Raw genomic sequence first — 27,343 nt, 5'->3', positions numbered from 1 at the left:
TATTTATTTAGTTAGTCAAAGAGGTATCGGATGTGTAAGTGTAGGTTTAACAATTAATAGCAGCAATATTCGCATACTCTTTTTTTGTGCCTTATCCCAAAGCCTTAAAATAAACCTTATCGCAAAAATATGTCGCTAAACAAGGTAGCCTTTCTGTTCGTCTGCTTTCTGAAACCAATTAGGAAGACTGGAAACGATTGCATCTGGTTTATGGAGCTAATTAAATTTACCCATATCATTAATCTACCTGTACATAAATTCTCTCACCTGTGCACTGCACGCATGATCTTTGACTGCGCGGCGCCGTTCGTCGCCGCCGCCAGTCGACCGGCCAGCCAGCCACCCGCCACCGCCATTTTTGCTTCAGTCCAGTTATACCTGCGCCGCGCGAGCACGTGTCAGTGCCGATTTTACCGCCAAAAACGATCGTCAACAAAGATGAATCTGTTCAAAAGTGTACATATTTAAATTTTCCCACGTCCTTTATTGTGTAATATCGTCGAAAATTAACTTCTGTGTGTGTAAAAAGTTAAAAGTAAATGTTTAGATTGTTTTTTGCATAAATAGTGGTGTTGCAATTTCTTTTCATCTCAAACTTTTCGATTGGAAGATTTGTTCGGATCGCTGTTGTGATTCGATAAGTGTTGTAAACAGTGATTTTATCTTGTAATTAGTGTCGTGTTGGATTCTAATTGGAGCCGTACCGGTCCGGTGGTGATATTTCGCCGTTCCCAGGCGTACTTTGGCAACAGGTTAGTAGTGAGCGTTCAACCCGTATCATTTCGGTTACCCTACACATAAACTGTGTTTATAACTTTATAAATAACGGTGGTTACCTGCGTGAATTTTATTGTTTGTTTCCATAACATCTCAGATGTACGATTTTTAATGTGTTTTTATGGGTTTGCTATAAATATTAAAAAGACAACATTGTCGTGTAAAACTGTACCTAGTCGTAGTCGTTAAATTAACGTTGCCCCAATGAAGTCGTAATATTGTTAATGATTTTAGTATTAATTTATTGCCATGGCGTCGCATGTCGCTGAATTATAGGTACACAGGCCCCACAGTTGCTGGCCAGCCGTTTGATATCTACTGCACTTAGGTACCTACAAACATAAATTAAACGATCATAATGGACATTCCTAGTCCTGGGAAAATGTTGTACTGAAGGCGATAATTAGGTGTCACTTCGGTATCTTACCCACTTCCATTTCAAACCATAACTTTAAATTACGTGAATATAACAAAGCCCTAACCTTACCTAAACTAAAATATTTTTATATTATATTTTTCAGTGATTTAATGAACTCCCGTTTGTGCGAAAGAATAAAATAAATCACGAGCTGATGAAAATCTAATACCTACCTACCTAATTGATATCAAGCAGTTTTAAGTTACCTAGGTATTCAGGTTTTGGTATGTTCTCCTTTGTATTTTTATTGAAGGAATCATATTGTCAATAAATGCAGTCATTTAGAAACATTAGCTAGGTACAACAAGCTTAGCCTCATTTTCATTTTTACATGTAGGAGGAATGGAGAATTTATCCATTTCTAATAGATACTAATTTCCGTACCAATGTAGGTACCGTAGATAAATAAACTAGTACCTACTTAGGCTTAATATTTTAGTTTTGTATTTTTTGTAGTAAAAGCTCTTAGTAATCAGTGGTAGGTAACATATCGAAATATCCAAAGAAAATGACTTCCACACAATTTATACCTACCTCACATAAAATAGAACTCAGTATTTTTATACAGTACGAGATTTTCATTGTCATTTCTCATTCTCAGTTATAGCCTAAGTAGGTAAGTAGTAATTAGCAAACACCTAGATAAAATTAGGTAGGTACATACCAATTTTACTTTTCTCCATAGAAAACCAAGGAAACCGAAATAATGAATAAAAAAGTTTGCATAAAGGATAGGTAAGTAATAGTTAAACTTGGAAAAAATTGATGGCCAAGCGATTTTTCAACGACGAAAATGGCCGACCACTTCCTACGTTGCGAATTTGGAATCCAAACCATAATAGGTACCTACCTACCTGGATTTCTATTCGGAACCTAGGAAAAGCTAAGTCAAAAACATAACATGCATCTGTTACAAACTTCACAACTAGTCTAGCTTATGGAGAAACTTGGTAGCAACTTAAGAACACAAGTTTCCAGCTTACGTCTAACTTCAAGATAGAATGAACAATTGTTATGAAAGTAATTCAAACATTTTCAATTAAAACTACTGCAATTGTTGGTGTTTCTTTTGTAGATTGTAGTACCTTTTCAGGAAATGAAACCTTGTTTCAAGGGCAATCTTCAGCGTCCTTGACAATAAAACTTTTGCTAAGATTCACTTGAGGATCGCCTTACGCCCGATTCGCCATCTTCCTGTTCAATTAGAATGAGCGTGTAGCTTCAATTTACATTTTATTAATTCCTTAAATTCACAACTAGGTAAAGTGAGATATTCAAGCATTTTGATGAATTTTCTTTTGATAGGTAAATAGAAATTCAAACATGGAGAAGGCGATAGACCAATTTTTTAACGATGCAAGCAGATTTCCTTTTCGACTTGATCAAAATCTTACTTAACAGTATGTCTTAAAATTTTCTACCATCATGTAGGTAGGAACACTATTTTAAAAGCAAGACTTCTCGGAATTAATTTACGAGGCAGAAACAGGATTATTGTGCAGTCACCTCGCGGCCCGTTACATGCAGTCACGTGGTCATGTTGCTATGTGAAATAATCGATATTAACGACAATCGGGAACAGCTATACGCTAATTGGCTTTGTAGAATTTTGAAATTGTTGGGCCCGTGGGATAGCTACGTTGGGATAATTGATCGGAATCGGGGTACGGATATCAGAGGTACATTACAGTTGATTTATTCGAAGATATGCGAGGCAAGATGACTATGATATATTTGTTAAAATTAGAATAGGTACAGTCAATCCACTACAAAATGAAAAGTATCTACCTAAGGTACTTCAATGTGGTGGTGGTGTCATTAGTAAATACTGAAGTCTACTCTATGTATTGATTTTACTCAATGACAGGAACATAAACACTAATCCGTATCGCTATCGAAATAACTTAAACGAAATACAGTATTGATATTCAGGATATGTTTCTCACAAAGCCGATAACAAAGGCCTCAGGCAACCCTACTCTAGTTTCTCTATGTTCCTGTAACGGATCAATAGCATAAATTACCCGACACAAACACAACCAGTCTAATTGTAACACAAGCTGATAGCTATCAACAATCTGGATTACAATAACATTATGCTAATTGTTTTCGGAAATTGAATGTTAATTTTAGTTGTAAGCCGGTGTTACAATGATGGTAGGAAACACATTGAGTGATGTTCGATAATTGCTCTAAAATCCGATGTGACAAATTAGCTTATTGATCGATGATATAATGGGTGCTTCGTTTATTCTCTTAAGTGCCAGACTATGTGCTGCTGAATTTTATTGAAAAGTATTCCTCGATACAACTCTAGAGATTGTTGGCAGACCAAGATAACAGAAATAGTTGGGGGACTTAAACGTAAGTTGTGAAGTGTTGTGTAGATACACAAAGATCACCTCTGATCCCTCCGGGAAATACAAGCCATAGCTACGTTGTGATTTTTCGCTTTCACATTCAAATAACATGTATTTGTCAACCAGTAAGCGTGGAATCTGTATCATAAAGAAGAGGTGACGACGACATAACGGTAAAGTTAAGACCTACTTAGAAGTTTGTAAGCCGAGCGTAGTGTTCATACTTAGTACCTAATATTTTTGTTCCTAATAAACTAGTGTAGGTAGTCTAGGGTAAGAAAAGTAAAATTATGTTTTTCCTATAACGTCACTGTACCCTAAAACAAGACTAACAGCTCAGAAGCTGGTAGCTAAAGCCTGATAAGTTATCTCACTTTTATTTCCAACGTGACGAGTTTTTTGAATTTATTCCAAACCCGGTTTGTATAGTTTTTGCAAGAATAGGTAAGTGCCGTGCTTAATACTCTTTGCCAACTTAATTTAAAAGTAAGATGTTGCCCAAACAATGACGAAACGCAGGTCTCAATTTGCAAATTGTAAGATCTGAGACTAGACCGACAATTACGTCATGAATTGCACTCGCTACGGATATTAAGTACTATACACTAAGAATCAATAGTCTAGAAATGTTTAAATCTTTTGATACCTATTTGTTTTTCTGTTTTTTAAGTAAGCAAATACAAAGTAATCGATGAATTGATGAAACGAAGTGTAATTTATAGTTTATAGATAAGTGTGGGTGCCATTAAAAACTAGTTCTGTAGCCGATAATTATTGGAGCCAATGCCCCAATATAACTAACAGCACAAAAAAAGTTGCCATTAGATTTAAAATTCAAAATAAGCAAGACTAAAAAGAAATCAGTCTAGTTTTTCAAATCAGGAAATGTAAAACACGATATTACGAAATAATTACAATTCCTGCACATACTACCTCATTTACAAATGAATAGACTTCCAACAGAGGCCCGTGAATGCAGGCCTAGGAGACCAGGCACAAAGGAGGACCTAATGAAGTACCTATTTTGAATAGACTGCAATCACTAAGGAGGCTAATTTACCACAAATGTCAGGACACAATGTTTCTGAATGGACCGAGGATTTCAGCCCGGAATATTGTCTATTAGACTTTGATGACAAAGAAGAGTGAGGTCTCGAATTACTTTGCAGGGAAGTAATTCCCACAATATTAAGAACTGGTCGCCAGATTCCACTAAAATGATATAATAGTATTTAATCTGTGTCTTAACACATACCTAAGTAATACCGACTGTGGACGTCTTCGTAAGTCAGAGATCCACAAATGATAGGAACCAAATGCTCAAATTATTTCCAAGTTAAAGCCCAAGGTCCTGTACGAAATGCAGTCATTCATCCATGGTTGGCTGGTCTGAATACATCGATTCTTGGGCTTTTATTTACCTACGACCCCCTTATATATCTCAGAAATTGTGACGCAGTTTTGTTCACTGTCTCCTGAATGGTAGATAAGTTCCGATATCTATAATGTTCGCTTCATTGGAGAGAAAAGAAAACCGAGTGTTGTGACTTGGAACAGTGCACATAGGTACGCTATTGATTTCGTTTGTTATGATTTTGTAGAACTATTCATTTTGCGCGCAACTACTTACAGTTCTACGAAAAATTTTAGGGCATTCAGTCGATATAACTTTAACATTTTATTCATCTTTTAATTACATCTCCACGTTCTAGACACAAATATATGATTGCGGAAATAAAAAGCGTCGTTCTGCTAGTTTAAAAACGAAATATCTGAACACAAATTACGCAACTTGTAATAAGATAAACGCTAAAGCCTGATATTGCGAAGAAACGTAATCTTATAAAAATCTTAAGATTCCTCGTTACGATAATGGTTGGGACTCACTTAACTATTCTCAAAAGCTCCGATTATACGCGTACTTATCATATTTTTTCATTTTGCACAGCGCCGGAGACAAAGTTTTGCAGACATCACGCTGAATAATTTTATGCTTTTAAAACTACGAGCATAATTTAAACTTTTACGAGTCGCGTCGAGTGCTCTTAAATAATACATATTCTGATATAATACGAGTGTTAAAGCAGTTCATTGTCCCAAAGGTCACCATTGTCACAGACCATTAAAGAAACAATAACCTCGTATACCTTTAATCCATATTTGACAGCGGTCTGTACGCTTTACAATTGAGGGTACTTACAAAACGATTTGTTGAGGTTCTAGCACCTTCTAAATTAAGTTGCTTTGTTCTGTATTGTGAGAACTGGTAATTAAACTTGATCTATGGTCACTTTAATGCTGAAAGGTCGGTTAATAATGTCTGTTTAATCCAAATAATCTGAAGTACCTAACTTAAACAGCATATTCCAAACTACTTGTAGCTCTTCCAAAGATTCTATCCAACCCTCACGGGACTTAGCGATACAGTTATGAATTTGTAGTAACAGTAATTACTTGAATAGGAAGATGAAGCTACAAATTGTTTTCCAACTCCCCGGCTGGAAGTTGGGAGAGTATCAGGTACGCTTTAGACACGGAACGATTAGATTTCATAACTATTCCGCAATAAAGTTACTCGTGCTTTAGACTGTAGCGAACTCTGTTTTGATTCAGAATCAGAACATACAAGCTTTTGTTGTTATTACGAAGACCATATCTCTTTTGTTACATAGTGTAATCATAGGTTAGGTAACAAGTAAACTTATACCTAATGCCGCTACTTTTTCGTAAAAGGTTTTACGCTTCAGCGAAATATTTAACATACATATAGTCATGGTTATTAACAGCTATTGAAAGGCACAAAACAAGATAGAAGAATGTTTAAACTTCACAGATTCATCCTATAAGATTACCAGCATTTCACAATTTCCTTCCCTCAACTAAATGAAGTTGCATGTTTTATTTCAACATTTTACCCGTCGGATAAATTACATTCGCTCGTACCTTGTCAGATTACGTCTGGATGCATGTAAATGCAATCTGTCACAAATGTGTGTCACTTAAAAGGCTCGAGGTTTTAACTCTTAAATTGGTCTTATGGACTCGATTTATTGGGTACCAAAAATAAACACCGAAAGTGGGTCATTGTAAATCGTTACAAAATTGTCAAATGATACAGTTATGTATCGATAATAATTGGCAATAAATTATTGGGTTTTGCAAGAAATTGCTGTTCCTTTTATTTATGTTGTAACCTTTTAACCAATTACAAAGAAAGGTAATGATTTATTATTATTAACACCTCTTTTAACTTTCGTATTCAGACCTTCAAAATTCGAATTACCTATAATTTGCCTATGTTTTCCCTAAAACATTCTTACCAGGAAAAAGTTACGAAGATCGCTACGATTAGTCAGTAAGCAGTTAATGTTTCTTACGATGTTTCGCATCTAAATTATAAATAATGTTACGTTAATCTGCTATTATCCTCCCAGTACCTTAATCCACCTATCCCGGAAAATAAAACCTTAACAGGAGGCTGTTATGTCGCCTTATGTCCTGTTTCTACTAACAAAGGCCACCCGTAGTGCGCTGGCAACATTATGGTAGTTTATGTAACGCTATTATCTCCATAACATAAACTGGGAGATGGAGGGAATATTAGATTTCAGAATATGGTGCCTTGTTTTGTTTAGTGTCTGACTATTACTAGAAATTAGGTATCAGTTTTACCAGATGATGTGCGCAATTTGGAATTCTGTACTTTAGAAACGTGTTTTGTTTCTGTACCCACAGAATTCTTTAGATTAGAGTAAGTAAATTGATGTGCTTTAGCTTTTCAGCTACTTTTAAACTTAGTAAAAAAAATAAATGACTAGTTACATACATTAATCAAAAGTATTAGTAATTTCTATGCTGAAAACAAGACAACATTTATCTTAGCTTGAAAAAATCTTCAAAACTTGCTTAACTCACCTTGTCAGGTACAAGAAATATTACTTTTATATCCCTAACTTGAAACCGAAGCTATTTTTGCGGAAAAAATGTGAGATAACCTCGTAAAAGCAACAAAAAGAAGTCATTTGGCTGAAATGGATCTGCTGTTGAAGGTATATCCACATTTACTGAAGTGAACGGATCTAATTTATCGGAATTTTTGCCGCGGCCCTTCTCGTTCATTTGACAAGTAAGTAATGTGTACTTTTGGGTGCTTAGTTCTTATGCGGTTTATTTTACGAGGCCATTACGTCCACGTATGTGGTATCAATCTCAATTTATTTAATGGCCTGCAAATTGGAAATAAAATTTTGGAAGTGCCTGCACATTGCTTTGTCAATAATCGTTCTTAGGGTGATGCTACATTTGAGGTTATCCGTGTTCAAAATAGCAATTAAAAGTATTGAGTGTAAATCGATTCTGTATATTTGTTGGTTGGTACGTTTGTTCAACATGACAACACATTTTGTCATGACAACCAGGAGCTCTACTTTGTATACGTTACACGATTCTTTAAATACATACGAGAAAAAATTGATATTTAATTTCAATGTACGCAAATACTACACAACTCCACCCAATGAACATAGGCTTAACTACTTTCCAACAATATTATAACGAATAAAATTAAAACCCAATCAAGAAAGTGGTTTTATTTATTCATGTTCGCTTCGTACCGGCAGTAAGTACTAACTATAGATTTCCATCGTAACCTGTGGCTTGCCTTCATTAAACATTAACGCGACCTCAGCCACGTAAATGAGGATCATTTGGAGACAATTTGTGTCCGTCAGCCATTTTGTGGAGTGTACAGAATGGGACAAAAGGACCGACATAATGGTTACGAAATGGTCTTAACGTTTATAACAATTTGTGAGTGTAACGCAGTTTCGTAGTTTATCAGATGTTATGTTGTTGTTCACGACTTAGGTGTAATAATAATCTGTTCAGGCATTAAACGTTCAACATTGTCAAATAACTAACGAAATTAAGAATATATTTACACATATTTTGATTAAGGAAATAGAACATTCTATTTCATTATTTGTTTAAAATTATAAGGACAGACTTAAAACCCTAAGAATTAATGATATCATTCGACAAACATCAATAATGATCTAAAATCGTAACTTTGTATTTACTCCAATTAGCTCTGGCTTAAGAAGCAGCTTGTTAAATAAACTGAAGCATTTACAACGTTGTTAATTATCAACTATTACAGATTGTAATCATGTTACTAATTTTGCGAGCGATTAAGACTAGGTCGTTCTCGTTATTACAGAACAATTTGTATTTGTTAAACATTGCTCTACTTATAGATTGTAGATAATGTCTTGCTAGAGTATCTTTGAGATAATGATCTGAATTTGTACTCGAGTTTTATGTCCTTCAAGTACGTATTCTTATTGCGAACCACATATTTTTTACAACAGCAAGGCTCAAAGTTTGTGGGGTTGTGAGGAGTAATCACTGGATTTACTGACACGGTCTTTAAAAAATCCTTATTCTCACTTATTGTAAAAACATGTTACTTGTGTCAATGACTATATTTTGTATTTGTACTGATAGTCGCTCCCTTGCGACTTGAGCGAAAATACGTGAAACAGCGAGAAAATTATGTAAGGAAGATGCCTTCTACGCTGTAACTAGACGAAGCATTTCAAATAATTTTACCCTGCAGAATCTGTAACTACCGTATTTTCTGCTTTACTATGCACTTCTCCAAATCCAATCTGTCTACGTCATTCGGTTTTGAAAGCCTGCCGGTTATTGAATGCCATGTTCATTAAATTGTGCACCTGAAACAATTTAACTTTGCTTAACGCTTAGATTAAGTTTTAACCGTGATTTACAAATTACTACAAGTCTTGGCTTGGCCTTGTCAATTGACATAATAATGCAATGGGTAAGAAAAACAGACAAAACGTTTATTGGCAGATACATACTTCGATAATAAAATGGATTAAAAAAAAATCGTTTTAATATCTGCAAAAAATCACAAACAATATAACACAGTACGGTATACAAAGTTTGTACTATTCAGCTTAAGCCCGCATTAACAAGCTTAGTAAGCAAAAAATACAACATTTTAATATCATAAAGCAGTAATTTATCGATACACACGAAGTGCGGGTACTTGAAAAACAGCATTACTTTGTAAAAGCACTAATACCCTCATCCAGCTACAAACTAATCGATGTTAAAGTATTTGTTGCTCAATCGTTTACTGAAGGGCAATTTGCATTACATTAAAGCCTGTGGTCTGATCAACGTGAATGAGCAACGCTTTAGGTTTTATCCGTAAATTAACGAAACGTAGTTATTTATTTAAAAGTATGTATTTACTAACTGTTTTCTCGAAGTAAAGTACTCGAGGGTACAGTTTAAGACCGTTTTGCTAGTGCGGATGAAAGTTTAAGGGCTATTAAAGCTGCTATGTCTTTACTTGAAGCTACAACAAGCTGTTTGCGGATTAATGGTTGCACCTAGTAGTTGGACAAGTTTGAATCTAGAGATTTACGAAATTATGTGACATATAGTCTGCTACTGTTTACATGAGGTTAGTTGTAAGCTAGATTATTGTAGAGCCGAAGTCCCCACCAGACAGACAATGTGGCAAATTCTTTGCTGCCCAATGTTTTTATAATGAAATATTGAAAATTTTAGTTCGATCCCGATTCGCTAAGAAGATCATTGATATGTTTGATCTTCTTCAAGTAAGCGGCATGTTTCTTTCTGTGATAGCATTCTTAGTTGCCATTCGTGACATATATGCCATCCTTCCCATGACTCCCTCCTTTTAACAGCCTAGTAACTAGTGTCATAGTAATTTGAGTACACAAAGACATTGCCGGAATTGTGGGAAAATTGAGCACTAAAGACATTCCTAACACGCTTAAAGAGGACAATCGTTGTAAACATAATTGCATTTGCTATGTTCAGAAACTCATTTTCTTCGAATTAAACAATACGGGGCATTTCCTTCATGTTGATTCTTTTGATTTTCGCAGAAAATTGTTGGCAATATTTTCTGCGCCTTGCGCTTAATTCCCAAACACTTCTGTGAACTTGGTCGCGTCGGTTTTTAGGGTTCCGTAGCCAAAATGGCAAAAACGGAACCCTTATAGTTTCGTCATGTCCGTCTGTCCGTCTGTCCGTCTGTCCGTCTGTCCGTCTGTCACAGCCGATTTACTCGGAAACTATAAGTACTACAGTGATGAAATTTGATGGGAATATGTGTTGTATGAACCGCTACAAAAATATGACACTAAATAGTAAAAAAAAGAATTGGGGGTGGGGCCCCCCATACATGTAACTGAGGGATGAAATTTTTTTTTTCGATGTACATACCCGTGTGGGGTATCAATGGAAAGGTCTTTTAAAATGATATAAAGTTTTCTAAAAAACATTTTTCTTAAAGTGAACGGTTTTTGAGATATCAGCTCTCAAAGTCGTAAAAAGTATGTCCCCCCCCCTCTATTTTTATAACTACGGGGTATAAAATTCTAAAAAAAATAGAGGTGATGCATGCTAATTAACTCTTTCAACGATTTTTGGTTTGATCAAAGTATCTCTTATAGTTTTTGAGATAGGTTGATTTAACTGTAATTTTGGTTAAGTTATTGTGCTTACACTGAAAACGATGGCTGAACCTTATAAGATAGTATAAATTGACATAATAAGTTTATTATATTTGCTGCTACGGAACCCTTTGTGCGCGAGCCCGACTCGCACTTGGCCGGTTTTCAATTGATGTATTCTTGGACTCTTGTACCAAGTGAAGTATCTCCTCAGACTTGAGTAATATCTTCAAGTTTTCACGATTTTATGCGACGTTGGCTCCAATACAATTTATGGCATGCAATAAAATTATATCTACTTTTTATTGAACTATAATTCTTTCATGGCTCTTGTTGATAGTAATAATGGGGAGGCTAATAAAAATGTGCTTATCATTATTTCAAGAAATCCAACTGTACCTACTTCAATCAAATTGAATGTGTTTTTTATATACGTAGTACATACATAGGTGTATGCTACTTTTTGAACTGCTTAAGATGATGCCATTGATAACCCTCCATTTAACTTAGATATCCAACATCTTGCCAGGACTAAAGTTATTTAAATAAATTATATGTCGTGATAGGTATTCAAGTTTGTGCTCGTTGTTCTCAAACTTGAAATTACAGTTTCAACACGATACATTCAAACTTAGATCTGAGACCTGAAAACTTAGGACATAATTAATGTAGTGTTCATGATATCTCGCCTAACTTGGCTCAAGAGTTTTAATAAAAGACAGACTAGTTAAAAAGTTTTTCGTTCTTTTAGGGATGAGAAACATGCGTGAATCTCCGATCTTTATTTGTGTAGGTAGTAGCTTCTATAAATAATAATCGGTCAATACCGCACTAAACAATAGCACAGAACTGATTACGAATTCATTGAAATAAAGACTACAGAGCCACCATGAAATGATCCCTTCAAATAATCTCCTTTCAATTAAGTTGTCTTACCATTTGAATATCTACTCTATTCAAATTAACACAAGACTTAATTTTCCATTACAATAGAAGGAAATGCAATTAATATAAGCGACGTGGCGTGAAGTCTTATTACTTGAAGAGTAGAGCCATGTTTAAAACCACAATGAATGTGACAACCTTTAGGGGACGAGAAATTTAATAGAAGGAAGAAGTTTTCTGGCGTTATGTTTTACCAAATCACTGAAGAAAGGAAATTAAATGGAAAAGAAAAGAAGGACGTTCGGAAGAGGGCGTATAAGTTTGTCTATGTGCCTGCTGCATAGAAGTGAGGTATTTGGCAATTTTAATTTAGTTTCATTCTTTACAAAAATGACAGCCAACCAAAGACAAGTTTTTTTGTCTGTGCTGAGCATGTAATGTTTTCTCTACATTTCCTTCCGAAGGAATTTTCCCAACATCAAGTATTTCTATCCAATCATAAAAACGATAGAATCGCGCATCTCGCGGTTCCAACAAATCTGTAATCTTAACAACCGGACACTCCGGTCGGAAGCCGGTATGTTCACATAACATGTTAGTCTTCATTGCTTAGTAAATAACCAATAGCTATTTATATACAAATAGTCGTTAAGGCCGAGCTTTAATTTCTTCCTGGTCATCTGAAGTTTTTCTTATGGAAATATTCTGATCACGTCGCAGTGGACGTAGTTTCATCTCGTTACTTAGCATAAAGATTCAAGAAAGTGTCTTGATATTTAAGGCCTCCTTTTACTTAACCTTTTATTCAAATGAATTCCATATTTGAAATCAATAAATGAAACAAGCTGACAACACTGATCCTTAAGAAGTTTGAAGGTGATCATGATGTCGATATTTATTATCTTATAGCCGTTTTGTGAGCAACCTTATCTACCTATTACTTTTAATGATAAATCAATAGTTATGGTGATGCTTAGAAGCTGGTAATTACACATCTAACTCCACTCAATTCGTAGCTGTTAGTCAGTCGTTTTTTCCCGCCACAACGCGTGACGCATACAATTGATTTAGCATGCAGTATTCGGTTTTTTGACAAACGACCGCGTGTATTGTTTTCGCTCCATTATACGATACATATGTATGGCCACGATTTCCCTATACAGCAAGTAGTCCAAACGAAAGTGATTTATTGTATCCGTTTAAAGATAATGTGCTTGAACACTAGTGTTCATTTATTCAAATCGGACACATATGATTCATATCGTTGCATGTAAAGTTTAAAATGCTAAAGAAAAATCCAAATGTACTCAAATTTATTAGAATTTTCTATCTAGGTACTTCTTTTATATTTTTTTAAATATGTACAGGTTTAAAAATATTTAGAAATATAGGGTCTAACAGCACAACCAACTAATCGTTTACAACAACAGTTAAAATATAACGGAAACTATTTTATTGCAAGAGAGGTCAGAGCTTGCAGTTGTTTTGTCGACATTAATGGCGCGGAATCGGAACTATTGATTGGAACCAACGTGTGATTCCAAGAACTGGCTGTTCCGACCTTTCTTCGAGTTTTCTGGAGAAAATAAACTTTGTTAAGACTGTTGTAGGTAGATATTAATTTCAGGAAGTCAGGACTGATAGACCTATTGGAAAATCTAAGATTTGTTTGAACGGTAGGTACTAAAAAGGTGTCAATATAAGCTACAAGCAGCCATTGCAAAGAGCTGTTTTGGAGGTAAAATTCGGAAAACAAATCGCTAATATCAAAAACATAGGTATTATTCGCACGAATTACTTCTCTACGCACATAAGTAGATCTGTGTTTTAAATTAAAAGTTACGTAATTTAATAAGGTGTATTGTTTACGATTACAATCAGTGGATTATGCCTACAAAGATGAAGTTCATTTTAATTTTACCTTTCAATCATGTTGCAAGCCGTCCTTGACGTATTGTGTCAAAACAATAAACAAATGAAAGAGATTGTCAATTTGAGTAAATCTTAATAATGGCTGTAATTACAAATGTTAATAAAATAAACGTGTTTTGTTATTAATTTTGAAGATCCGAGCGTTGTTCCAAGGTTGATTGCCAACTTATTGTTTTGCGAAGAACCCTTTACAATTGAGTATCAATTTATTACTTTTTATTACACCTATTGCATTTTAAAAAACTAAGTAAGTAAACTATTTAATATTTGTACCTCAAGTATTTTTTTTAATGTAAAGAACTGGGCGTAGTTTTCCTAAATATCTGGACAGGTACGCCTGTTTCTACGCCACAAACACACTTATGTACTTTACTTGTAATTAAATTCAAAGTAAGCAAGTAGGTCTCATATTCCTTGCGTGCAAACAGGCAAATATTGTCACATGCCGATAATCTATTAGTGTCAGTTTTTAGTTACCGTCTAGTGCATGTGAATGTTAATATCTAGCGTTTCTCACGATCCTACGAACTTTGTTAGACACCCGATGTTGGGATAAGGTTGCAGAATGCGGTGGAACGGGTGTAGGGCTCTGAGGATGAGCTGAATGTCAAGGATAGCTGTGGATGGTGCAGCTAAGGAGTGGGGATTTAAGGCTTATCGTGCAGTGAGGAACACAAGCTATTTAAAAGCAACCAAGTCGGCTTGAACACGTAAATCTCAGGAACTATTACTAGACTGACTTGAAAAATTATTTCCATGCTACATGGCCCATTTATCGAGGAACGCTTTTATCTAGGTGTACGAAGTAGTTCACGGACTCAGTTGAATCCACTGACGGAAGAATATTATGATGAGAGGAAAATCATGTCTCTCCGACAAATTGTGTTAGAATGAAAGCATAGTTGTTAACGTATAAAACGTTGTAATGAATTCATGTGAATGGCTCTGGCATTGAGTCGTTGGATGCACAATATTTAATTCAGATATTTTTTTTTTATTTAGATTTTATTATTTGTTATTTTATATAACTTGTGTAACCTAACGAGGCTGGCATAACGCAGCAGCGTTAAAGACTCATATAAATAAACGACTTAAAAAAATGAATTCATGTCTTCGATTACACAATACAACTAGGCATTTTTACGGACATGAAAAATAAACGAACCATACTTCGCGAACATTATGTGTTGCGACAGTAATCTTTCTAACTTTCAAGTTCATCTCAGTTGACTAGCAAAGGCAATAAACCCGTAAGTCGTAACTAATAATAAAATAACTAGCGCCAATTATAGCTTAGGAAACGAGTTCCCAGTACCAATGTGACGTGTATGGGAAATGGCCATTATTACCCATAGCTTACAGCTGTCATGCTAGACCATGTCTTGGATTTATATTATTAAGTAGTTAAATAAAGATGTATATTTCTTTTATCTTTTTAAATTAGCTAATTGCTACCAAGGGTTTTTTAGAATAATTTTGTGTCAGAGCTTAAAAACTTACCCATTTATTTTTGACTTAGTCACATCCTACTAATATTATAAACGCGAAAGTTTGTATGTATGGATGTTTGTTACTCTTTCACGCAAAAACTACTGAATGGATTTTAATGAAACTTTACAATAATATAGCTTATACATCAGAATAACACATAGGCTACAATTTGTAAACATATTGTTCGAAATACTAAACCTGCGCAGACGAAGTCGCGGGCACCAGCTAGTCATTAAATATTTGCCAGTGGTCTGTCTTGCAACATCGGTGCAGTCGATTCGAAAATTGCTTTAAAGCTATGGAAAATCTATGGTTAAGTATGGTTTCAAGAGATTAGACCTTTATTTATTTTAAATATAATTTATTAAATCTTTGTTCAAAATAAGCATAATTAAAAACAAATAATTAAAACTCTTGTATACTGGGATTAAACAAAAGCGTAATTAAAACGTAATACCGTAGATTTTACGTCTAATCTACAAGTTAATCCTAATTGTCTAACATAATTCCAAATGTAAGCATTTAAACGTTAAAATTAACGGCTTTGTCTTATGTTCTGTAACTGAAACTTTTAACTTTGAAAGATTAATTATTTTGCTTTACTAATTATAATTTGCGAATGTTTATCGTAATACAAATTATGTGGTAACTTTCAGAAATTCTTACTTATGAGAACATATTTCATCTGTTTGTCGACAACAAGATTTTCATTTTGGATTTAAAAGCTGAACTTATAAACGTAGCTTTATTGAACACCGAGGAAGACTTCTCGTTTATCGAAGTTCATGATTTTTTCTTTAATTCTTCAGAATAAAAACAATTCATGACAAAACTATGCTTTAGATTTGTACAACATCCTTATCACCATCTTACAGCCGTTACTAATATTTCATAAATCTGTTGATTTGCTCATTACACGTACATAGAATTTTGACATCAGCCACATGCAATTACATGATGTCAGATTCCTATATCTTTTAAGCAATACAGCAGATAACTAAAATAGAGGTACTTATAAGGAACGGCCTTGATCACAACCAAGGAACTGCTCTATAAAACATAAAAAAAAACAAAACAGAATACGATACAAACTTTTTGACCTCCTCGACCCAAAAACTAGATACCCACACGTTAAGAAAGATCTTTCATGACAGACCATGTACCAATAGGCCAAAACTATTGCTGCAACGATATTAATTGCTCAGCTATAGTTAAGTAATTAATTGTTAACTCATTGTTTTAGCAGGTTTCGTCTGCCTCGTCGATCGCTCGTTTGAATGAATGTGTTGTCTATGGTTTTTAAAGATTGCTCAATGACAGCTTCAGTAAGAAGTTTTTATTGTTTTTGGTAGATGTTTATTAGTCCGACACTGAAAACAAAAATGCTGAGGAGTGTTTTAAAACATTTAGGTATTTTATCCCACTTATGTATAATAGGGTTCTGATCTATAATGTCCAGTGTTCTGAGTTTTATCCTATGTTGAAAACTATGTATTTTATTTCAGTTCTGGATGAAATCTGATCATTCAATCTTTAAATATTGTAGTACATACTAAGCCTACAGCAGGTGCTATTGTTCAAGAAAAAGTGTAACAAAAAATCCTTTGATGTTGATTGCTTATCGGTCTCTATTGGTAAGGGGGGGCCTAGGGGCCCAATCGAGGTTACTCTGAGGTAGGTACTTCTAAATTGGTGCCATCATGACCTTATACATACAATTACTAGAAGGTACTTGACTTTTGTAAAAATATAATAGGTAATTGGTACACACGTTTTTTGTAACTATTCCACTTCTAGAAGATGATGTTTTAATTATAATTATTTTACCATGAAACTTATGTCTTGGCTGAAGTCATAACTGACGGAATTCATTAAACTTTTATACAGATAAACAATTAAAATTCTAACTAATCATAAATATTCCCACCACCATTTTAATAGCTCACTAAACTAAATCAAACAACACCTCTATTAACGCGAAAATAACAACTAGCACATAAAAGATAAATTATAGATCCTCGTTATGGATCGAAATGATTAACAAGATTGCGCCGGAGCATCGAAGGGGCGACCCACGCGGTTCACGGTAACCGGTCGCTGTTTGCACTAACCGTGAGAATCGTGTTACGAGCATTTTAGGACAGATTTTTTTTTGTTTGGAGTTAAAAGGAGTGATTGTTTGGTCATTGATTTTTGAGTGTTTTCCTGCTACTGGATTTTGCTGAATTTTTAGGTTCTTATTTTTTTGTTAGGATATAATAATACTATAATACGAATTGATATCTACCTGGAGATAACTGTGTCAGGGCTTCTAAAAATGTGTGTACCTATATTCAGATCTAGGTACACAAATCTGAGTTAAAAGTGAAGAATATCAAAGGTTGGCAATAGTGAAAATAGTGAAACCTGCAGTCGTTATTACAGAAAGACGTCAAAGACAAAGTTTGCAGCAAACATATAAATCTCTTTTCCTAGTTATCAGAAAATACGATATCTTAGAAATTTCTAAAACAGTGAGCAGTAGCACGTTATCTCAGTATTTGCCGGACTGACTGACATTCCATTTAGGATCTGTCCCTCACGGGTATTCTAGCTAGACAATACTTTTAGCTATATTTGTTCCTAATGCGATCTTTTGCTTTTTCTTTGTAAATAGTAGGTACTTTATTCTTTCTTAGAAGTCTTTATTATGTTAGTGGTAAAGATTTTTCTACGAGAATAATGTTGTTGGTCTCGTTAAACGAAGTAAAATCTATTTGGTTACGCCTTTTTTATCAATGAGTTGGTTTGATTGATTTATTCGTTATTGGATTTGTTTCTTATGGAATCTGCATTTATGTTAAAATGTATGTTTTTTAATGACAGGTTCAATAGTCACAGTTAATCAAGTTGTCTGTGAATAATTTCGAGCAGAATTCACGTAAAATAATTTACTTAACGTTGGTCTTAATAGAATTCTTAATTAATCAACGTTTCTTGTTACAAGGATATGGTAATTTGATGTGGGTGTGGGTTCGTGTGAAGAAGGGGTGTCAAAATGGAGCTTACGAATATAGCGTTAATATCAACTGAGGTGGCGAGCCAACGCCTGATTATGTTTAAACCCTTTGGTGAGATGTGTTTACTGTGTAATTTTATCATGAAGTATGGTTCTGTGTTTACCTGTTGATAACTAGATTTTATTTGCAAACAAATATTTTCAATAATATAGGAGATACCAACTTACTCTGAATTGACATACGGTGGCATTACTAGATTATTCAGTTCAATTTATTTATCTGTATAAGCATAGACTAATGTAAGCAGTCCTCATAGAAAAAAGGCGGACTTTTACACAGCCCAACGAAGAACATGGTATACCTTTTATACCAGAAAATGGACTTTCTCCCTAAAGATGCGTATAAAAACACGGCTTGCTTTAATAAAAATGTCAACAACCCCAAATGTATTCTGTACAGCCTTTTTACTGAAAGTAGGACATCTTTGCCGAGTTGTAAAGTACGAGCCGAGCTGCTTGTGAATACGTCTTTGTGCGAGAATTGTCTGAATAGGAATGACCACTTTTGTCTAAAATAATGGTAGGCTGTAAGAGAAACTCCTTTGCTTACATTTTAAAACTTATGTTTTTTTCGCTAGTCTGTATTTTATTTTTCCATCACTTTTTCGTTTAAAAAAGTAAATTAAAATTCCGTTCAGTTACCGACTTTTAAAAAGGATTTTAAATGGTTTCACATTTATAAATGTTTCTCTCAAAATGTTGCGATGTAAAATTCATTTCGGAATAGTAAACTAAAAGGACCGAGTACGTTTTTAATCGAATTGCGAATAATACTAAAACGCTCCAGTTAGTAAGTCAATAGAGGCTTTTACCAGTATAACTAAAAGTGGGACAATTGGGTTTAATATTTGAACGAAAATAGATGTGGTTGGAAATTGTTGACTAAATTGTGGAAAAGTACCTAGTTCACAAACAAATGATGTTGGTATGACATTAGGTAATATAATTTATTCAAACGAATGTTATCTTTTGATGACATGTTTTGTTTATTCTGTTAATAATCTAAAATTAATAACAGCTATCATGCTTCCAGCAAAGTGACACGCAATCAAAACTTTGTTCATGATGCCGTAGATAACATCAATTTCTAAACAAATTCTAATCCAACTATAATTTAAGCTGTCAACAGTATAATCTGTGGTCTTGTCAGCCAACTGTCAAGATTAGGGCGGGCAATGAAACGTCCAGGGTATTTGAACTTCAAGAGTGGCGCTAGTTGCATAGCCAAACGTCAAAAGTACGTCAAATTGGGAACATTACAGCTTAGTTCCAATTTTCGCCGCATGTCAAGATACGCTGGGCTTTCTGTAATTGAAGTAATCGGATTTTAATTAAGTGTTGAACTGGCAGCTTCATTTATTCAGACAATGAGTTACGTAATCGGATACTGGCATGACCAATCGCTGTTGTAAGCGCTTAGCTACAATATTTATTTATATGTGCGCAGATGGGTCAATTAATTCGTCTCACTTAAGTAACGCCGTGGTTTTTGTATCTATGATTGATGTCTAGTTGGTTTTGCAAAAACCTATTTGATTAATTGGTAAATGGTTTGCGGTTTTGTTTAGTAGTTCTTCGTATAAAGTAACATCAATTGAGAGAAGATATCAAAACACTGCCAGGGTGATAGTAAATTGATTTTTATTAGCCCACAACTTTATTGGCTTGGCTGATTTGAGCGTACTATTACTGTTTGTAAGAAAAATGCAAATACAAAAGGTTTATGTACTTTTTATAAGTTTATGTATACATAGATATGGCAGGGCAGTTATGTTAGTTGATGGTCAAATGACCGTATGAAGTAGTACTTCAATGTTGTCATCAAGTACCTATGGTAAGGTGATTATAGTCATACAGGGTAACGAGCAAGCTTTGAAGAAAGAGAGATGAAGGTCCGAGTATGTCAGCCCACAGTAAATTCCCAACTGTGGGCGCACTGCATCAAAATCAAAATCAAAATCAAAAGTCATTTATTCAAACTTGGCTGCAAAACAGCACTTTTCGAACGTCAAAAAAATAAATTTACAAAAGACAGCCCCCAAAACGCCCACCCTTCACCACTTCCTATGTGTTTTTGCTGGGAAGAAGAAGTGGCGCAACAAACTCCCCAGCAACACATGTCTCTCTGTTAGGTTGGAAGAACCTTAAACATTGTTTGATATGTACATTGTATACAATTTAATTTGTATATTACAATACAATACAGTAAAAATAATTTATACACCACATGCTAGCTAGCACTCACCCTACATACCTTAACTAACTCAAGCATTGAATATGTTTGATGAACAGAAAATTATAGCCTCCAATTAATTACACTTAATAGAATATCAGGGAGTGCCCACCTACATGTGCTATTCTTTTGTAAACTAGTAAATTAGTAAATTAGTAAATTAGACCGCTCAGCCAGAACATATGTAAAATAAAAAGAGTTTACAAATAAAAACAAAAAAAAACTAATATGTAGTCAGTAAGACGACCTGGCACCACAAGCAGCACCCGTTCACGAGCATAACGCGAGGATCAGCCATCGCCCCCCTCGCACATCTTTGAGGGAGGGAGGCAACCCGACCGCCGACGCTACCGCAAGCAGTGCCGTCTAAGGGAGCATGACGTACTCACTGCTACACAACTCAAGATCAAGATTTTTTTTTAATATAATAATAATAATAATAACCCCCCCAAGGGACCACCTTGCCGCGGTGGGGGGGCTTAGAGGAGGCATGAGCAATTAATATAGAGGTCCTAACAACTAGACCCAACCCTGGAATATAGCCAGGAGGTACGAAATCAGTCACTAACACCTTGACACACCCTTCCAACTAACGGTCCCAAACCAACCCCTCCAATATGGAAACCAGATCTAGAAAGAAACGTATAGGGCCGCTGCCCGGGGGCGATCGCCGGGGCACACCTGGAGCTGACGCTGGGTGTCTCAGCATGCGATCCGTCAGTGGTGAGGAGTTGAGCAGGCGGGCTCCCACCATGCAATATGCTACAGCCGACGAAGAAGTAGATAGGATAAATAGCCCATTAGAACCATTCAGTCCAAGCACCGCTTCTTATGTCCCGTCACTATCATCATCCCCCTCCACAGTTAGTTTAAATGCCGAAAGTATAGTTTTTCATCAACATGTATCATCTGATACGCCCACGCCTGAGGATGTTGTGCAGGAGGCACTCGCCACTGAGCTTGCACCCGCCCCAGGCACAAGTCGTGCGCGCAAACGATGGTCAGAAGAAATGAATAAATTCATCTGGCGCACGTACCTAATAGCTACAAAACTGAATACAAATAAAATTTATCTCCAACAACTCCATACCGAATTCTCGTTAAAATTCCCTGATATGCAAGCATCTAGACAAAGACTCGGGGATCAATGTAGGGCCATAGTAAGAAATAAATTACTGCCACAGGAAACACTTGACCTAATAAGGGAAGAAGTCACAACTCATCTACAAACAAACAGCACACTACAAACTCACACAGAAACAAACACACAAATACACACAAACACTCAGCAAGTGGGTGGACAGAGACGAAGATGGACTACTGAACAAAATGAATCAATTATTAGACACTACTACAAAATAACAGCGATGGAACAAAATAGATCAGCTTATCGTCAACCTCTCCATCAGGCAGTCATAACAGAACATCCAGAACTAAGTGGTGTAACAGAACAGAGAATCTCAGACCAACTACGGGTAATATTGAATAACAAAATGATAACCGACCAGAGGCTCGACGAAATACGAAGTGAAATTGCCCAGGAAATTAACTCTTACAATAACGAAAATATCACGCTGCCAACAACGCAAAACGGAACACACACATCTCAGTCAGAAGACACCCAAGAAACACAAATGCACTTGTTACAAAATATACCTTCACATGAATTGAATCTATCAATACACACGCAGTCACATTCCCTACCAACAGATAGTCAGAACCCAGAACTTCATCAAAATCAATTACCTGATACCGATGATTTAGAGAAAATTAAAGATCAATTCAAAAACACTTTTGATAGATTTCGTAACACTAGTCCTACCGACCGACCTTATATTCCAAAGCAAAAAACCTCTCGAAGACTAGCTGTTATTGTAGATGTAATAAACACCAAAATACTTCCTCAATACATTGCAAGAGATCAAGATTTCGAAACAACACATACAATCACCTATTGTGCAGCCTACACAGCTGCTATCTGTAACGGAGCTAAAATCAGAGAATCTGTTCTACCTACCCAGCCCACACAAACAAGAAAACCCGCGTGGCAGAAGAGACTAGAGAAAAAGATAGAGTCTCTGAGAAGAGATATTGCTAGGCTGTCTGAATATGCAAGGGAACTAGAAGCAATAGACTAATCTTACTAATAGAGATAATAAAAAACAAATATCGTATACACTCCCAACATGAAGAACCCAACTTAAGCAATGATGATTATCTCGACACACTCAAACAAAAACTTAATGCAGCTTGTAGTAGATTAAAAAGATATGTTACCTGTACTTTACGAAAGAAACAAAACTCCCGATTTGTTAATAATGAAAAGCAATTATATAGAACACTCGCATCAAACACACAGAATAACACAAGCACAGAGGCACAAGAGATACTAACACCACCCGCAGAGGAACTTCATAGGTTTTGGTCAGGGATCTGGGCAGAGCCAGTACAACATAATGCAGACGCTGAATGGTTAGACGCAGACGCTGACATAGTTGATAAAATTACACCGATGCAATTTGATCATATACCAATAGATGTATTCGTGACAGTTCTTTGTAAAGCTCATAACTGGAAAGCACCTGGTAGTGATCGAATACACAACTATTGGTATAAGAAACTTACAATCCTACACCCTTTACTCCACAACCACATAAATAATTTCGTTCAGACTCCAAATTCTATGCCCCACTTTGTCACGCAAGGCTTAACTTACCTGATACCAAAGGATAGCGACTACCAAAATCCAGCAAAATATCGTCCCATAACCTGCCTACAAACAATATATAAAATACTTACAGGATGCATTGCAGAACTTTTACACCAACATATCACTATAGATAATAACATTCTCGCAGAGGAGCAAAAAGGCTGCCGCAAGAGTAGCCAGGGTTGTAAAGAACAGTAATAATAGATTCCGTTGCCATGAAAACTGCCTTCAAGAAGAAGAAGAATATAAACACAATGTATATTGATTACAAGAAAGCTTTTGATTCCGTTCCGCATAGCTGGCTTTTAAACATCCTTCATCGCTATAAAATACACCCACAAATAACCAACTTCCTTGAGAACTCCATGAAACATTGGACCACGACCTTAAAAACATTAGGACCTAACACTACGGCTACAAACGACATTCCGATACGTAGGGGCATTTTCCAAGGGGATGCCCTGAGCCCTCTGTGGTTTTGCCTTGCACTAAATCCGCTCTCCCATATGCTGAATAAATCTCAAATCGGTTACACCATTAAGACACCACAAAAACACACCAATCTTACTCACCTCATGTACATGGACGACATAAAACTATACAGTGACACAACACACTCGCTACATCGCCTTGCAGACATCACTCAATCTTTCTCCAACGATATACACATGGAATTCGGAATCGATAAATGCAAGACCTTCTCTGTCAGCAGCGGCAAAATAACCGAAAACAGTTACACTCTAGATTCAGGCAACATAATCGAACCGTTAGAACCACACACAACATACAAATATTTAGGCTTCCAACAAGCTAGACAGATCAACCAAAAAGAAACAAAAGACAACCTGAAAAAGAAATTTAAGCACCGCCTAAATACCATAAGCAGATCTCAATTAAATTCACGCAACTCATCTAAAGCCATTAATAGCTTCGCTATCCCCGTCCTCACCTACTCGTTTGGGATAATCAACTGGTCCCAAGGCGACCTACTTAACCTGCAAAGAGTCATAAACACCACTCTCACAGCTCACCGGAAGCACCATCCAAGATCTTGTGTGCAAGGATGACTCTCCCAAGACGTGAAGGCGGAAGGGGAATCATAGACGTTGTTAATCTACACAATAGACAGATCACCAATCTTAGACAATATTTCTACCATCATTCAGAACACTCAACACTACACGAAACTGTAACCCTCGCTGATACCCACCTAACTCCCTTGAATCTAGCCGATCAAAACCCGCAGAAGAATGAGAAAATTACCGATGCAAAGGAGAAGATCGCCACATGGAGGCAGAAGTCTCTACACGGGCGGCACTACCACGACCTGCAGCAACCCCATGTCGACAAGAATGCGTCGAACGCCTGGCTGCGGCGTGGTGAGCTGTTCCCTGAGACGGAAGCCTTCATGATGGCAATTCAAGACCAGGTCATCGATACCCGCAATTACCAAAAACACATAATGCGAGTCCGTAACCTCCCCACAGATGCATGCCGACACTGCCACTCATCCCCTGAAACCATTCAACACATTACGTCTGCCTGCAGATCTCTGGCGCAAACAGATTATAAACACCGTCATGATCAAGTAGCATCAATAGTCCACCAGCATCTCGCTCATAAACTTAAATTCATTGACAAAAAAATAGCCTATTACAAGTACAAACCAAACACAATATTCGAGAACAATAACCACAGACTTTATTGGGACAGAACCATCATCACTGACAAAACCATACATTTTAATAGACCTGACATCACATTATACGATAAAATCAATAGAATTGCCTACCTTATCGACATAGCCATCCCAAATACACATAACGTACAATCTACAATATCTGATAAACTGACCAAATACCAAGATCTAGCAATAGAATTAAAACGCCAATGGCAAGCGCTTACCATCCACATTGTCCCAATAGTCATTTCATCAACGGGGGTTGTGCCAAAAAGCCTAAAACGCAGTCTTGACATTTTACAGATCCCACAACACGTATCCCAAACCATACAGAAAGCTGTCCTACTAAACACCTGCCGAATTACAAGAAAATTTTTAACTACATCTTCCGTTTCATCTACATATTCAATAACTTAATCCCCTAATCACGCTTGGCCACGGCCCGTGTGGTTAGATTTTCATTACCCCTTCAAAGGGAGACAAAAAGAGAATACCAATATAATAATAATAAAACTTTATTCACAAATATGAGACAACTATACAGAATAATACATTTAGTTGCGTTGGATTAAGCAAGTTACACAGCTATACAAAAGTTTAATAAAGGTATTGTCACAGTAGAATTTAGGCAGAAATGTAAAAAAAAAAACAGCGTAATGAAATTGAAAGTGGTTTGGTTGTCTTTGGATTGGTTCACCCTATCCCCTCGTACTAGTGTAGAACTGTATCACGAGCGGATAGTCTTCCTCAACCTTATTACAACACATTCACACATGGTTCCAGTTACAATGACTCAGGCAACAAATATCTTAAAGCTATTTTAAGAAATTAAGTACATTATTGTGAATTATAGTATGTGCAGTAAGTATGTAGTTAATCTGTGTTATTTTATGTATGTATATGAGTGTGTTTAAGTGTATGTTTTGTGTAAGTTACAGTAAGTGTGCGTTGAAGTGTGCGTTGATGTGTGCGTTGATGTGTGCTTACATTTATGTGCTCTTTTTATACTAATTTTTTTATCAGATTTTCAGTGGTGTTGTAGTCTAGTGTTTTTAAGTATTTCTCCAAAGTTTCTTTACATGTTTGGCTATCAAGATTCTTCAATTTAAGATCTTTACTTATTGTATTGTAAAGGCTAGGTCCAAGATAGTTATGGAATTTATGTGCAAAGGTAGTACGGTATTTGGGTATGTTATAAACTATATCCAAACGTCTCCTATTCGTAAAGTGCGGTTTTACCTTATGTTGTGCCATGATCTCTATTTTAATAAACAATTTTCGTACCGTGAGAACCCCTAGATCAGAGTAAAGTAGGTGTGTCGGATAAGTGTACTTTTTGCGAGAACGAGAATGAGAACGAGAACGAGAACGAGAAGAACGAAGATTAAATTATCAGTTCCCGCTAAGTAGTATTATTTACTAAAATCCGAAACAGAAAATTAATACAAAGAATGTATCTTGTCAATAATGTAAAAACATTAAAAAATAATAAATAAAAATTAAATAAATGTCATTGAGTCAAGAGATTGAATCGGAGAAACTTAAATTATCTAAATAATATAGCTAATATAGCTGTCTTGCGTTCATCATGGCGACCAACTATTTTTATCATTTAAATAATCATTGATGGTGTAATATGCCTTTTTTATAAGAACAGCCTTAATTTGTTCTTTGAATTTATTAAACGGCAGTTCTTGTAAGGTCAAAGGAAGCTTATTATAAAAACGAATACCTAAACCCAGAAATGTGTCATGCACTTTATGAAGCCGGTGATAGGGTACACACAGTTTATGCTTATTTCTAGTATTAATGCTATGAACTTCACTTTTTTTGGTATATAAATGTATGTTCTGTCTAATATACATAATGTTGGCAAAGATGAACTGTGATGCTACAGTGAGAATACCAATTTCTTTAAACAACTCTCTGAGGGAAGTTCTGGTACCTAACTTGTATATTGCACGAATAGCACGTTTTTGTATAATAAATATATTCTCTATATCAGCGGCTTTGCCCCACAACAAAATACCGTAGGACATGACGCAGTGAAAATAGCTGAAATACACTAATCGCGCAGTGTCGACGTCAGTGAACTGTCTAACTTTTCTGACGGCATAGGCAGCAGAACTAAGCCTTCCTGCGAGGCTAGAAATATGTGAACCCCACTGAAGTTTTGTATCAACTGTTATACCCAAAAACACGGTAGATGCAACGGTTTGAAGAACCTCGTTGTTTAGGATAACATTAGGACCTAGGTTTTTTACATTAGGCAAAGTGAACT

General features: G+C 35.8%; 1 protein-coding gene across 1 annotated transcript in view; it reads left to right on the top strand.

Moving 5' to 3' along the window:
- The first annotated feature begins 339 nt into the window (after positions 1–339).
- LOC110381082 (uncharacterized protein) overlaps positions 340–27,343 on the top strand; it is a 165,208-nt gene continuing 138,204 nt past the window's right edge. The window contains exon 1 of the mRNA XM_049842738.2: positions 340–752. The gene's annotated coding sequence lies outside the window, so the exon portion shown is untranslated. The remainder of the gene's footprint in view (positions 753–27,343) is intronic.

This window comes from Helicoverpa armigera, chromosome 5 (genome assembly GCF_030705265.1).
Source record: "Helicoverpa armigera isolate CAAS_96S chromosome 5, ASM3070526v1, whole genome shotgun sequence".
Classification (NCBI taxonomy): Eukaryota; Metazoa; Arthropoda; class Insecta; order Lepidoptera; family Noctuidae; genus Helicoverpa; species Helicoverpa armigera.
Note: the sequence above shows the minus strand (reverse complement) of the source record. Positions and strands in the feature narration are given on the sequence as shown.